The sequence below is a fragment of the Mustela putorius genome, unplaced genomic scaffold (genome assembly GCF_011764305.1).
Source record: "Mustela putorius furo isolate JIRA1106 unplaced genomic scaffold, ASM1176430v1.1 tig00000831_pilon_pilon_pilon, whole genome shotgun sequence".
NCBI lineage: Eukaryota > Metazoa > Chordata > Mammalia > Carnivora > Mustelidae > Mustela > Mustela putorius.
This window is the reverse complement of record NW_025421490.1, coordinates 1978980-1995002: the sequence shown is the minus strand read 5'-3', so window position 1 is coordinate 1995002 and position 16023 is coordinate 1978980. Positions and strand designations below refer to the sequence as shown.

Genomic DNA, 16023 nt, shown 5'->3' with positions numbered 1-16023 from the left:
ACATAGAAATGGAATGTTTTTCATTCACACCTAAACGCCGAAGGGTATACTTCAGCAAAAAGGAAATGTAACACAGAAACAAGGAAGTCAGTGCGAAAAAGAAATGGCTTTAAAAACCTTAGATCCGGGGCGCCTGGGTGGCTCAGTGGGTTAAGCCGCTGCCTTTGGTTCAGGTCATGATCTCGGGTCCTGAGATCGAGTCCCGCATTGGGACCCTTGCTCAGCGGGGTGCCTGATTCCCTCTCTCTCTCTGCCTGCCTCTCTGCCAACTTGTGATCTCTCTCTGTCAAATAAATAAATCTTAAAAAAAAAAAAAAACCTTAGATCCTCGCACAGGTCTAACTGCTGAGTTAAATGAGATTGAGAAAAATCATCTTAAGCATGGTGAACTGACCCCACGTACTCATCTCTTTTCCAGAACACCTGTTGAAATGAAACAAAGGAATAAAATTATAAACTGACAAGATAGAGGTAGTTTTGCAAAAAGGTCACTGACTTAAGGAGGAAGGCTTGGAACAGGAGGTACAAGGTCCTTTGCGTAGTGGAAGTGAACACAGCGCTGACATGTGGGAGATTAAGTAAAAGTCTATCAGTGACTCCTCATTCCCAGTTTCTCCCCCACCCCCATTTTTGAAATTCCCGTCAGCTAAACCTATGCCTCCCAAGCTAGATATAGCAATATTCTTCTTTCAAGAAACGACATGGTCCCAGAGAAAGCCTCTCTGTTGCCATTCACGGGTCCAAGAACAAGAAAGTTTGGTTAACCAGCTTATTACTTTATCCTGAAGCCTACCAGAAGATAAAAATAAAAGTAGAAGATTAGGGAAAGAGCTTTCCAAAAACAAATCTATTAATATGTTAGAGTTGTGGAGAATAATATTGATGAACACTTGGCAGTTAAAAAAAATAGCTGGATACGTATAAAACCAAATATTTTAACCCACTGACCCACCCAGGCGCCCCTAAAACCAAATGTTTTAAAAAGAAAGGCCACCTCGGGACGCCTGGGTGGCTCAGTTGGTTAAGCAGCTGCCTTCGGCTCAGGTCATGATCCCAGCGTCCTGGGATCGAGTCCCACATCGGGCTCCTTGCTCAGCAGGAAGCCTGCTTCTCCCTCTGCGTCTGCCTGCCATTCTGTCTGCCTGTGCTCGCTCTCCCTCCCCCTCTCTCTGATAAATAAAAATCTTTAAAAAAAAAAAAAAAAAAAAAAAAGAAAGGCCACCTTAACTACCAGGAAAAGCAAGCCTTTCCTTGCTACCCAGAACGAGGTCTGTATGCTGGTGTTCTGAGTTCCAGTCGTAAGTTAAAGAGAAATGTTTACAGTGTCTGGAGCTCTTGCTGACCTACAGAAAAAGGAGATGTCCTCAATTCCTTGTGGAAGTACAACTTGGATGGCACTGACCTTGGTTTTCAAATGGAGCGGTACATCTACAGAAGAAAATGAGAGGATTGCATCACGAATCTGAAGAGAACAAGATAGAAGCTTCTGCTTGGCAGTTCCAGCCACTGTTTCTATTGAAAACCCAGCTGATGTCATGTCACATCCTCTAGGAATCCTGGCCGGCGAGCTGGGCAGAAGGGTGCTGTTGCCACAGGGGCCACTCCTGTTCCTGGCTGCTTCCCTCCTGGAACCCTCCCCAGCTAGATCTGGGTCGCTGTCTGGGAGTCATTCCTTCTGGAAGATACTGATCCCAAGGCTGACCACGAGCCTCTCAGAGAACTGTCTTCAGGGAACCTGTCTCCATTGTTCTTTGAAACACAGACCCTCCTCTGTGCCGTATGGACGCCGCCATCCCAGCACCAACAAGGAGCTCCCTGAGCAGGTCTGATGCAGATGCTGGCCCTGGAGGTTCTGCGCGCACACGGTAACATCTCCTGTGAACTCCCATGGCAGATCACGCCTCGTCTCTACTCCAGAGATCCTGAAGAGATCGAGAAGAGCTTGAAAGTCACACTGCTGCCAGGAAGACTGCGGCCTGGGAGGAATTCCAGCGTAAGTGGACTGCTGCATGTCCCAAGTTTACTGCCACTCTGCCTGAGGTCAGAGGCGAGCAAGGAGGTCCTCTCTGCCCACGCACCTGTTCCCTACTGAGGCCTGGCACGCTCAGCTTGCCAGGCAATGCTGGTCTGGGCTCCCACTACGCACACTACCGGATGTGTAGAAATGATCGCTGAGTAGTCTCCAGCTGTTCTTTTACAGACTTCCAAGCAGGAAATGGAAATAAGGGTGATGGAAAATGAACAGTTTAAAAAAAAAAAAATACCAGGAAAAAAAAAAAAAAACAGCTCAAGAAAGGAAAGGAAACACAGTCATAATTGCAACTTGGCTCATCTTTGAGGAATATTTACAAGAGTCCTAAAAGCAGTACTGTTGTTTTAGCCCAAACTGTGGCATATATAACTTTGAGAGGAGGGGAAACAGAGGAGGTGGGGGAGGGCATGAGGAAGCTAAACATGGATCTCCTACACGGAAGAGCTGACAGACTCCTAAATGACATGACCTCTAAAGCTGAGCTATAAAGAAGTTGAAGTAAACGTATTTAGAAATACGGAAGCAAATGTCGGACGAAACAGCTGAAAGCATTGGAAGTACGGTTACCTTCATGGAAATTAAGTGGAGGCTCCCTTTTTTCAAGACACATAAACCTGTTAGGAAGTTAATGTAATATTCTGATTTTGTAAAAGCAAAAACAAAAAACACCGCTGCCAGCAAGAAAATAAACACTATCTGTGTTGTGAACACATCAGCGAGTTTGTGCAGTGCACACCCTATACTCCAGTGAGCTTGCTTCCAGGGAGAGGGACAGAGTGCCCAGAGTGGGGAAAGGTGGGGCAGAATTTTGCTGTTTTTCTTCTACTGTTTGATTTAAAAAAAAAAAAAAAACGATATTACTCTGATGGCAAGGAAGGAAGGGTGGACGAGAAAGAAAAGAAGAAAGAAGGCAGGGGGCTGACTTCATGATTCAAAAGAGAAGCTTCAAATAATATCCCCGGGATCTGGCTTCCGTGTCAGCAAAGCACACTCTGCTGTTAGAGTAAAAAAAAAAAAAAGTCTTCTGCCTTCACATTCCATATTCAAGTATGTAGTATGTAGCGGCAGCTGTACACTTTCTGTGGGTGAAAAGTGCTAACACAAGTTGTGTGCACATCAGTCAAGGGACAGGAGAGTCAGCGAAAGAAGACAATAGTAGTGGGAAAGAACTTTTATAGAATCAAACAAGAGCAGAAGGTTAGGAAAGAAAATGTCTGAAATAGAACAGAAGAGTCACGGAAGACAGACAGAGATGGAGAAAGAGCACCGAACTGAAGAGGACATGGCTGACTGTGAGAGGACGGTACCATGGAGAGCCGTGGAAGCCGAATCCATTGCCGTGATTTACAAGGTCTGGTTCCTGGACCAGAAATAGAAGCAGCACCTGGGAATGTGCTAGAAATGCAAATTCTTGGGTTGCACATGAGACCTCCTGAATCAGAGGCTCTGGACCTGAGGGCTTACCAAGCTGTGTTTTAGTAAGATTTCCAATCGGTTCTGAGACACACTAAAATTTGTTGGCAGGGTACGATCCCTGCGGGATTGATACCCGAAAAGACGTACCTCCTTTCCCCTGCACAGAAGAGGTATTTGAAAGCTCAGTAAGATCTGCGGTAGCTGACATCATAGAGTCATGCACATCTAGTGTCCAGGGGGCCATTTTCATTTTATTTCTTCTGTATTTGGTATGAACTGTTTTGGATTTCAGATCCAGACTAGAAAATTTTACTTTAAACACAGTCGATAGTTTTAGTTGCTGTAAGTAACAAGATGGCGGAAAAGTGCCTTTATCTGATCCTTCCTCTGGCCTCCGAGGTTTGGGAGGACAGCTGGTGTTTGGCTGTGTGTGTGTGTGGCAAGAACACTTGACATGAGATCTGTTCTCATAACAGATTTGTAAGTGTACAATACGGTATTGTTAACTGTGGACGCTATATCGTACAGTGGGTCTCTAGAACTATGCATCCTGCCTAACAAACTTTATATCCATTAGCTTTTGGGTTTTACTACCAAGGACCCTTTTCTCCTTTGAGCAACAGCATCCTGCTCATGATTTGGAAAACCGTCCCACCCCCATTCTTTCGAAACTTGTGGCAATGGGACTGTCGAGCATCATTCTACCAACCTGCCCCACAGCTGGGCCAACGGGTTTTTGTCTCAGTAGAACCTGAGTCTTGAACGGTGACTGCAGTGGCCGGGTACCCATCAGTCCAAACAGATCGTCCGTGAGCTTGTTACTGGATCCTTGGAGTGTCCCTGGTTCCTAACGCTTTACAGTCGGCTCACCTTTCCCTTTGATTCTGTGAATCACCCATTATTCTCGTCATCCTCCCCAGGCCCTTGTTAGCCAGAGTCAGAGTCTTTGGATTATAACCCAGAAATAGTAACCATCACAGGATAATAGTCACAAACCTCTGTACCAGTTGAACCACACAAAATAGACTTATTTTTCATTATTCGGCGTCTCACGGGAGAACCACGCCTCCGCCCATTCTTTTTTTTTTTTTTTAAGATTTTATTTATTTATTTGACAGACAGAGATCACAAGTAGGCAGAGAGGCAGGCAGAGAGAGAGAGAGAGGAGGAAGCAAGCTCCCTGCCGAGCAGAGAGCCCGATGGGGGGCTCCATCCCAGGACCCTGGGATCATGACCTGAGCCGAAGGCAGAGGCTTTAACCCACTGAGCCCCCCAGGTGCCCCTCTCCGCCCATTCTTAATCTGTGGTTCTGATGAGACTGACTGTGGCCTCTGGTCCTACACCTCAGAGTATCCGCCAGCCACAGGATCAGGAATCGGATCGTCTCTGGGATTTTGCCATCTAAAAGGAGGCGCCCAAGGTTTGCTGGACGCTGGCTGCACGCAAGGATGGTTCCTGCCTTCCCTGTAGCTGTCGGTGGCCATTTCTGACGCCACGTGAATGACTTTGCCTGAAAGTGAAACCAACGTAGAGAAAGGTAGGACTGACAGATAGAGAAACACAGAAAATACTCTTGTGACCTGTTTCTCTCTCGGATCCAGCGGTGTCTGCAACCATCTCCTTGAATTTTAGAGTCGCTCGAGCTAGTAAGTCCCTTTTCCCTTTGTGTCTGTTACTCCTAACCAAAAGAATCCTAAACCAGGTGGGATTCCAGAGTTCCTCACATTCCCTTTTTCGTTCTTGTCAGCGAACTAAATAGCTTACAGTTTCTCTCCTGCAACGTCTTCCAGGAGAAGAAGGAAGGTCGATCCCTGTTTATAGCTTTTTACAAGTATTCATTTTCTTTTCTTTTCTTTTCTTTTTTTTTAAAGATTTTGTTTATTTATTTGACAGACAGAGATCACAAGTAGGCAGAGAGGCAGGCAGAGAGAGAGAGGAGGAAGCAGGCTCCCCGCTGAGCAGAGAGCCCGATGCGGGACTCGATCCCAGGACCCTGAGATCATGACCTGAGCCGAAGGCAGTGGCTTAACCCACTGAGCCACCCAGGTGCCCAACAAGTATTAATTTTCAACAAACTTCCTTAGAGCTGGGTCATAAAACACTTCAAGTGGTACATATAAGATTCAAGTTGCTCTTGAAAGCATTTCTCCTCACTGATGACGAACCAGTGCCCAGGTCAGAGGCCAGTGATGCCGATGTTCTTTCCTGGGTGGGTAGCCCCTAGTTACCTGGGCATTCCACTCCTCTTGTTCCTACAGTCTGGCTATAGTCATTTCAGGAATGCTGTGCACCAGTGGGTCCCAATTCTGGCTGCACACTACAGTCTCTGAGGAGCCCTTAAAAGCCACCCGTGTCACGTCCCACCTCTAAAGATTCTAATCTAACGGGTCTCAATTAGGCTCTAGCCATCTGTGTTTTCTAAAAACTCCAAAGGCAATTCTACTGTGCAAGTAGATTTGGAAGAGTCGCTGATACACAGTGCATCTCTCGACTGGCCTCGCTGATTCTAGCTAGAAGGTATTGGGGATTCTGTTCTCCGTGGGTTCCTCAAGTGAGTATGTCGATTTTCTCCACTGCATCGATGGGGTTAGGTCCCAAGAAACCCAGCCTCAGTGGGGGAAAAACATTTAATACCTATAATCTACAGAATATCATACTCAGCCTACCTTACATGGGCTTAGAATTATCCTTTAGCTGGGCAAAATCTCGTGGAGTTGGTGGAACACTGTACTGACAGTGAAAACGGAACAGCTATATGGGACGGAGTGGTTGGTTGTGGGTGCGTTGGTGGTTCACCCTGGGGGTTGCTGGGCCGGCCAGGAAACGCCACCGCACCGCCTCATGGGACAGGATCACACCCCACATTGCTAGTCCCAGAAGGAGCCGAATTCAAAATTCAAAGTATGGTTTCTATTGAATGCCTGTGACTTCCGCACCACTGTAAAGTCAAAAAGTCCCACCATCCTAAGTCAGGAATTGTTTATAGTCCTTTCCTGAGCGTTTTAAGGTACAGATACTATGCCTTGTCCGAGGAGTACAAAGGTGAGTTAAGTCCTGTCTTTGCAGTTCAGGGGATGTAGTAGGTGAGAAAAATTGACAAGTACTAGGCAAAATAAGCGTGAGCCTGAAGAAGGGAGTGGCCAGTTCCATTTGCCGGGGAGATAGAGGTGTGACTCGGGGAGGGCTTTATATAGGAGGTGACTTTGGGCTGAGCTAAGTCTTAAAGTATTTATTATAAGATGACTAAGGAAGGCTCCAGGGAGAGGATGCGAGAGGAACAAAGTTCATGGAAATAGCGAAGCTGGTGCTTATGGTCTGGGATGGCCTGAGTAGAGATAAATCTGGACAAGTAGAGAGGGGCCAGGGTAGGAAGGGCTTTTGTCCCTCATAAGAGAGTTTAGGACTTTATCTGGGGGACAGCAGAAGCTATCGAAGGGACAGAAACTTGGGGAGATAAACTCGGTCATATTTGTTTCTTTAGATTCATCTCTCCGTGGCCATGTGTGCGGGGTAGGGGGCATGGGATGGTGTAAGATTGAAGGCAGGGACTCCAGCAGGAGACTGGCGTTTAAATGCGTGGACAGAGCCTCAGCCAGGACAGCAGCAGGGAGATGTAGAGGAGAGGAGGCGTTCGAGGGACAGTAAGGAAGGCCCGCTTCTGGAATCTGGCGACTGCATGGATTTGCCGAGAGTGAGAGAAGCTGCAGAGTCTCTGGCTTGGATGCCTGAGCGAGTGGGTGGTGACGCCATCCATGGAAATAAAAGAAGGCGGAAGGAAGCACAAGATGGTGAAAGGCAGGACCATGAGATGGCCCTGGGATGTCCGAGGGGTACTGGCTGTTGGCTGTCGTGTGTCTGGAAGAATACGGACTGTGGACTCCTAAGCCTGCAGGTGATGAGTAGGTGGAAAACTCTGAAATGACAAGAAAAGAAAGCCAAGAACAGAGGCCAGGGTCCTACTGAAGAAGGGGGGGGGAAAAAAAAGAGAGAGAGAGAGAAAATAGTGGGGTGGGAAGGAAGGTGGGATTGATTGAGCAGCAGAGACTTTCCACGGGAGGGAGCTACACCGGGTGCTGAAGCCGTGAACGAAACCAAGGAGAATGACAATGGCGGTGGGCCCCGCTCCTGATTTCTCCCTCCTTTGGAAACAGCAGCACGCCAGTCTCCCTTTCCTGATGCCCCTCTCCCACTCTGCACAGCTGAAGTGGGGGTGTCAGGGCCTTCTGCTGGTGGGGTGGCAGCACACCCACGCTCAGCCGATTGAGCACTTGGGACTTGGAACAAGTATGCACTTCTTATCAGCATCAACCCCTGATAAGACCGCTGATTATCTCTTGCTATCTATACTTCTTCCTTTAATTTTAGAGGTTGTGATAGCCTTCATATATATATACATATATATATATATTTTTTTTTTTAGAAGATTTTTAGTATTAAGTACCCTTTGCACCCCACATGGGGCTCACGTCTACAACCCGGAGATCGAGTCACGCGCTCTACCGGCGGAGCCAGCCCACGCCCTCCCCATAAATTCTTCTTCTGTGTAGCTTAGCAAGGGCTGGTTTATTGTCTTTTTAGCTAAAGAGCCTTCACTGGATATGGCCAGTAGGAGGTCCCTGAGGGTTTGGAAAGGTGAAAGTTTGATGGCGGAGAGAAGGGAAGGGAAGGAAGTAGAGAGAAGCGAATTCTTCCAGGAGTTTGGGACTGCGTTAGGAGAGTAGCTAACTGCTTCTGCTATGCCTGAATCCACGTTTTGCTAGGACCATGGAAAAGAGTTCTTGAAAACTGAGCAGCCACGAATCTGTTGTTTTAATACTGATTTCTCTCATTTTTAGTGAGATTTAGTCGATCAATGTATTTCACCTGTTCGTACTGATGGTATATGACAGAATCACCCCATGACGGGCAAACTGCTCTTTAAAATGTCCACTTCAGGAATAAAGTTTGGCTGATTTGATACAGCGGTAGAAAACAGTTTGAAAAAAATGATAAAACCACCACCACCGAAGTTTTCTTCCCGAAAGATGTGTAGTGTACCAAATAAAAGATGACATTTAAAAATACTTTGCTTTTTGGGACACCTAGGTGGCTCAGTTGGTTAAGCATCTGACTTTGATTTTGGCTCAGATAATGACTGAGATTGAGCCCCAGGTCTGGCTCTGCCCTGGGCCTGGGTGTGTGGAGCCTGTTTAGGATTCTGTTTCTGCCCCTCCCCCCTAAAATTAATAATAATAGTAATAATAATAATAATAATAATTTGATATTAGTACTAAATTCTAGAAATACACATAACATAAGGCATCCTTTTTCTCTAGCTAAACTTGGAGCAAATATGATGCTTTTCTGCCCTCTAGTGGTTGTGAAAAAGGCACTGAGAAACATCCTCTGCTTTTAAATATTTTAGAAGGATATACTTTCTTTATAACAGAATTTTTGATTTTAGGAATTCAAAGCGATTTATAAACACATCAGCATCTGCAAGACGCACATGTTCTTGAAAGCAGGCAGAACTCAGAAAGCAACCCAAGTCTTCCATAATGGAAACTGACTTTAGGCAACCAGTAGGTGGAGGAATTTCCAAAGCTAAAAACTCTACCACACCGTCCAAACGCAACTCCAGAACCTGGGGATCTTAAAAATAATCGATCTGGTCTTCATCTGATCCTAATGGAAACCAAGGACTGCTGACAATCTCAGGTTATAGGTACGTATACACCTGGTGCCCTTGAGATGCCTGAAACGGAGGACTGTTTTAGGGCTAGAATTATATGTTTTACTTGGAAATTCGAGAACTGGGGGAGAAATAAAAGCTTTTAAGGTATGGATAGCATGAGGTAAAAAGCTGGAAATAAGTAGATGTGTGCAGGAAGCGACATCAGGAGGGAAGGAGCCGACAGGTGCCCCAGCCACAGGTCAGAGAGCAGTTGGTACCCAGAAGGGTCCAGGTGGGGAGGCAGAGCGTGGCTGCATTGCACTGCAAAGCCATTCTGAAAGACAGAGGACAAATGTTTACAAAGTGTTAGTACAAACGAATGTTGGAAACATCCATTGTTTGCCTCTGCTCGCTGGGCCTTCATTTACTGGGCCCACAGAAGCTCGTGGGCAGCCAGTTCCAACCAGCCCTTCGGTGCTCAACTCACAGCCTTCCCTTAGAGTTCACTCCTTGGCCACAGCACCGCTCCTTCCAGATTTCTCCCTGAATTCCCTCCAGGACGGAGCCAACGAGCCTAGGGCTCCTGTCTCCCTCCTCATTATCACTTACTTTATTTACATGATTTCTCCCCACTGTACAATCACCTATCATTAAGCCGGACGGGAACTGAAACTTCAACCCAACTCCATCCAGTTCCCACTCTGCTCTTGGCCTACTTGCTCTTGGGGGTCAAAAGAATGAAAAAGTTCTCAGTTCTGGTTGCTTCTCCACTTTCTCTTTGTCTACGGAGTTTTGTTGACCTGTATGCTCTTCTAAATTTAATATCCTGACTCACTTTATCTATCTATCTATCTATCTATCTATCAGTTATCTATCTATAAAAGATTTTGTTTATTTGGGGGCTGAGCAGGGAGCCTGACTCAGGCTCAATCCCAGTCACAAGGTCATGACCTCAAGGTCACAACCTGACTCAGGCTCAATCCCAGTCACGAGGTCATGACCTCAAGGTCATGACCTGAGCTGATGTCACAAGTCCGATCTCCAATCAACTGAGCTACGCAGGCACCTCATTTATCTTCTCGTTATATAGTAATTTCTGCCACCCCCCTTACCTCTAATCAATTTTGTGTACTCAAATAGGCCATGTCCTGTTTTTGCCTATCAGACTGGAAAATTAAGAAGATTGAGGGTACCCCGTGCTGATGAGGTGTGGAGAAATAGGTTCACTCCTGCAGGGTTGAAGGGAGTGTGCGTTTGCACGACTTTTTTGCAGGAAATTTTGGTAGCACCCACCAACATTCAGAATGTCTCAGTTTGGGATTCCTGAATTCCGCTCTTAGGAATCTGCCTTTCAGAAATATGAGCACTACGGTATAAAGATAGAAGGCAAGCATATTTCCTGTAGGATTATTTGTAAAAGTAAACCAATGAAAATAAATGAGGTAGCCATCAAAAATTAAAAGCTAGAAATCAAGAACAGTAGAGTAATTTGTCACATTCGATAACTAGTATTTTGAAGAAAAAAACAGTACAGTGAAAACCCTGGCAATGTTAATTAAGAAAAAAAGAAACTACAGTTATAGAACATTACGGAAGAATATATAATTGAAAACACTGAAGCAATTAAAAAAATCCCACAATATGACATTTAATTTCATTCTAAATAATCCAAATGGATTTTTAAAAAGATTTTATTTATTTATTTGAGAGAGAGGGAAAGAGAGAGAGAATGGTGAAGGACAGAGGGAGAGGGAGAAGCAGACTCCCTGCTCAAGCTGATCCCAGGACTCGGGGATCATGACTTGGGTCGAAGGCAGATGCTTAAATGACTGAGCTACCCAGGCACCCCTTAAATGGATTAGTTTTTAGGGAAAAAAAGCTGCTAAAATTGACTCAAGAACACAAAAACCTAAAGATATTTATACCTGAAGAAATTAAAAAATCAAAGAACTGACGAATAGCTAATCTTTCTGTTATTTTAAAATTCTAGTTTTCTAGCCTCATTGTTTTGAGCTCAGAAACAATGCCTGTGTATTTTTTGTGTTTTGGAATTTGATGCTAATTTCGAATTACTGAATGATCAATTTTTATTTTTATTTTTATTTTTTTTAAGATTTTATTTATTTATTTGACAGAGAGAGAGATCACAAATAGGCAGAGAGACAGACAGAGAGAGAGATGAGGAGAAGCAGGCTCCCTGCTGAGCAGAGAGCCCCATGCAGGACTCGATCCCAGGCCCCTGAGATCATGACCTGAGCCGAAGGCAGAAGCTTAACCCACTGAGCCACCCAGGCGCCCCAATTTTTAAATGTTTCATAAGATACTGGAAAAATAGTCAATATAATTAGCACTTTCCAGCTAACCTGCGGAAGTCAGAATATTCCTACTTTGCCTACCTCTCATCTGTTTTTAATTGCAAAAGTAAAATCTGCCAGTTATAATGAATTCAAAGAGATATCTTTGCGGGACGCCTGGGTGGCTCAGTGGGTTAAGCAGCTGCCTTCGGCTCAGGTCATGATCCCAGCGTCCTGGGATCGAGTCCCACATCGGGCTCCTTGCTCCTCAGGGAGCCTGCTTCTCCCTCTGACTCTGCCTTCCACTCTGTCTGCCTGTGCTCGCTCTCACTCGCTCTGACAAATAAATAAAATCTTTAAAAAAAAAAAAAGAAGAAATATCTTTGCACTCCAAAGGATTGTCACATTGTCTCTATAGATCTTTCTACATTTTCTTTTACTTTTTCAAATGCAAAAAAATATTGTTATGATTCTTTAATATTTGCTTTATTAATTTATGCCTACACTATTCCTTTAATAAGCTTTGTTTCCTTTTTCTAACTTTTTTGCCAGTATGCTAATCATTCTAAAATCTTTCATACTCGGTGCTTCTGTTGTCACTAATTTGCTATTGCAATATTGCTTTCTTCTTCAATTCAAGCATTAGATTAAAATTTCTCAGTGGTTAGAATAGAGAAAAAATATTTTTTTTCCCATTTTGGCTTGACTACCTTGCCCTCAAATACTACGGCCCATATAATAATTACTCTTTAGGCTCTTAAATTTTCATTTCACCCTAATAAAGGATTAAGTCCACAAAAAACTGGAAAAACACCTATTTCCTCTATTTTTGGACTTCTAAAGATCTTTCAAATCAATCTCATTAATAATATAATTTAGATTTTTTTTAAAGATTTTATTTATTTATTTGACAGAGAGAGATCACAAGTAGACAGAGGCAGGCAGAGAGAGAGAGATAGAGATAGAGGGAAGCCGACTCCCTGCTGAGCAGAGAGCCCGATGTGGGACTCGATCCCAGGACCCTGAAATCATGGCCTGAGCCGAAGGCAGTGGCTTAACCAACCCACTGAGCCACCCAGGCGCGCTAATTTAGATTTTTTTTTATATCAGGGTCACAGTAATTTTGCCTGCCCAATCTGTCCAAGAGAGAAATACACATTAGAGCCCGCCTCTTTTGTATTTTATAAAATTCGTCTTTTTGCATTTTTAAGTTATTGCTGAACACATTTTCATGAAAAACAATTCCACGTTGTGGCAGGCAGAACCTCTAAGAATGTTTTCAAAAATCCCCGCCTCCTGGTGTACATACTGGGTGTAATTTCTCCCTTGAGTGTGAGAGAGATCTGTGAATATGACGAGTTATTCCTCCCAAGATTAGGCCGCATTATATGCAAAGGGGAAGGGATTTTGCAGATAATATGAATGTACCTGCGCAGCCAACTTTAATCGAAAGGTAGCTTATCCTGGGTGGGTCTGACCAAATCAGGTGAACCTTAAAAGAGAGTTTAAAGGTCAGAGATGGAAGCTGTTAAGATATGTGGAGAGTGGGGGCGCCTGGGTGGCTCGGTGAGTTAAAGCCTCTGCCTTCAGCTCAGGTCATGATCCGAGTTCTGGAATCGAGCCCCACATCGGGCTCTCTGCTCAGCAGGGAGCCTGCTTCCCCCTCTCTCTCTGCCTGCCTCTCTGCCTACTTGTGATCTCTCTCTGTCCAATAAATAAATAAAATCTTAAAAAAAAAAAAAAAGATATGTGGAGGGTGATCCTCACTCTGGCCTTAAAGAGGGAAATGGCCCTGTTGTGAACCATCTATGGAAGGGGCCCTGCGGCAAGGACTTGAGGGCGGCTTCTGGAAGCTAGGAAGGATCCCCAGCCAATCTCCAACAAGGGAATAAGAGACTTCAGTCCTACAGCTTCAAGGAATGGAATCCTGTTAATAATCTGAATGAGTTTAGAAGACGACCCCAAGTGTTGGATGAGCGCTAGATGAGAACACAGCTCTAGGACATCTTGATGTGATTTCAGTTTTGTTAGACCCTGATCGGAGCCCTTACCATGTCATGCTCAGACTTCCAGCTGCAGAATCTGTGGGATAACAGTTAAGTCTGAGGTAATGTGCTGTGCAGTAATAGAAAATTGACACAACCACAGAAAGACTTCTGAGAGTTATGTTTTCTTTTGGATTTATTTATTTTTAGAGGGGCAGGGGATAAGGGCAGAGAAGAGGGAGAGAGAAAATCCACAAGCAGTCTCCCCACTGAGTGGGGAGCCCTACACTGGGACTCAATCTCACGACCCTGAGATCATGACCTGAGCAAAAATCCAGAGCCAAAAGTCAGGCGCTTAACTGACGGGCACCCTGACAGGCCCCTGAGAGTTGTATTTTAACTGTGAATTCTTTTTCATCATCATTATAAAGCGAGTTACTTTATAGAGTAACTTTATAAATTTTTTAACTTTATAACTCTTATTATATAGGATTAGTATTGTGACTCCTTTCTTGTTTGCATTCATTTAATTTCTTTTACCCATCCTCCTAGTTCTCACATTTGTGGATGCTTTCTCAAATTAAAAAAATATTTTTTTTTAAAAAGGTTTTATTTATTTGAGAGAATGGTGCATGAGAGAGAGAGCTAGACAGAGCATAAGCAGGGGAAGGGACAGAGGGAGACACAGGCTCCTTGCAGAGCAGAGAGCTGGACATGGAGCTCGATCCCAGGACCCCAGGACCACGACCTGAGCCAAAGGCAGATGCTTAACTGACTGAGCCACCCAGGTGTCCTGAGATGCCTTGTTTTAGATGTGCTTTTAAAAACTGTGTGTAGGGGGCCTGGGTGGCTCAGTGGGTTGAGCTGCTGCCTTCGACTCAGATCATGGTCTCAGGGTCCTGGGATCAAGCCCCGCATCGGGCTCTCTGCTCAGCAGGGAGCCTGCTTCCTCCTCTCTCTCTGCCTGCCTCTCTGCCTGCTTGTCATCTCTCTCTGTCAAATAAATAAATAAAATCTTAAAAATAAAATAAAATAAAAACTGTGCGTATATTTGTTGAATAGAGTTTCTATATTCTTCTGCTATAATGTATCACATTTATACCTATTTCTGTAATACCTTTGGTCTTAGGTTTCATCTTGCTCTATTCTGTCTCATATCTTTTATTTGCTGTACTTTGGTGTATGACTTTTTCCCCTTTCTCCTCATGTTTTAGAAAGCATGCGTTATTTTTTAATAATCCTTTTAGGAGTTAAAACAATTTTAAGTTTTTCTAAAGAATCTATATTTTTTCTTGAGGTAGGGACTGTGACACTTGTCCCCTTATATACTCAGTACCATCACATAGAAGTGTTTAATAAATATTTAGGGGCACCTGGGTGGCTCAGTTTATTGTCTGCCCTCAGCTCAGGTCATGACCTCAGAGTCCTGGGATCAAGCCCCGCATCAGGCTCCCTGCTAGGAGGGAACTGCTTCTCCCTCTCCTCCCTGCTTGTTTTCTCTCTCTCTCTCTCAAATAAATCTTTAAAAAATGTTTAATTTGCTGAATCGAAATCACCAGGTTCTGAGCAATTGTGTTGGTTAAATAGCCTTTACCTCTTTTTAAATAATAAGCACTGAAAACAATTTGATTTTTCCCTTTGGGTTATAGTTTTTCATATTGATTACAAAACATTTTCTTCATGTGTGCTCTTTTGGAACCGAAACCTCTAATATGTAGCAGACCAAAGGAAACTGATAAAGCAAAATGTAGTTATCTTCTTTTGAATGTGTTTTAAAAATTATTGGGTGTTGGGGGAGGACCAAGATGGGGATGTAGTAAGAGACCTAAATATTGTCGGGTCCCAGGAGTTCAGCTAGACAGTTATAAAACGGTTCTGAACACCTACAAACTCAACAGGAGATAGAGGAGAAGAAGAGCACCAATTCTAGAAGCAGAAACACCACCACTTTCTGGAAGGTAGGACCTGCGGAGAAGTGAGTCCCAGGCGACAAATGGGAAGAGAGACTGCTGGGGGGAGGGGCCAGTGGTGGAGCAGCAGAGCACAAAATCGGGACTGTTAGAAGTCTGCTCTACTGAGGGACATCACTCCAGAGACTAAGAGAAGATGGAGCCCTCGCAGGGACAGTGCGGTCTCAGGTCCTGCAGAGTCACAGAAGGGTGGGGGATGTCTGAGTGCAGCAGAGCCCCCAGGTATCGGAGTGGGGGAGCCGTGGCAGAGATGGAGCTGAGGAGTGAGCTCTCAGCTCGGGGTTACCTTAAAACAGTAACCGGAGGCACAGTTTGGGTCACTGTGCTTCAAGCAGGGACCCCACAAGTGGCAGATCTGGGGAGATTCACCTTCCTCTGGGAGGAGCATGGCAGGAATCTGCTGGGTTTGGAGACTCCAAACAGGGCCGAGCGCCAGAGACAGAAACGCTCGGTCACAGGCTGGGTGAGCTTGGAGCGTGGCCGGAGACCAGGGGGACGGGAGGGATTGACGGCTTTTCTCCGAGGGTGCACTGAGGAGTGGGGCCCCAAGCTCTCAGCTCCTCCAGCCAGAGACTGGGCGCCGCCATCTTCATTCCGGCCCTCCAGAGCTCTACGGAAAGCGCTCAGGGAACAAAACCTCCCCAGCGAGAACCGCTTAGTCCGGCTCCTGGCA

At 45.0% G+C, this 16023-nt stretch overlaps 1 long non-coding RNA gene across 1 annotated transcript; it reads right to left on the bottom strand.

Annotated features, from left to right (window-relative positions):
• Positions 1–313: 313 nt before the first annotated feature.
• LOC123393361 lies at positions 314–15780 on the bottom strand. Its single transcript, XR_006608120.1, has 3 exons — positions 15720–15780; positions 12824–12887; positions 314–423 (listed from the first exon to the last, which is right to left on the bottom strand). It is a non-coding gene; the product is annotated as an uncharacterized LOC123393361 (long non-coding RNA).
• Positions 15781–16023: the final 243 nt, after the last annotated feature.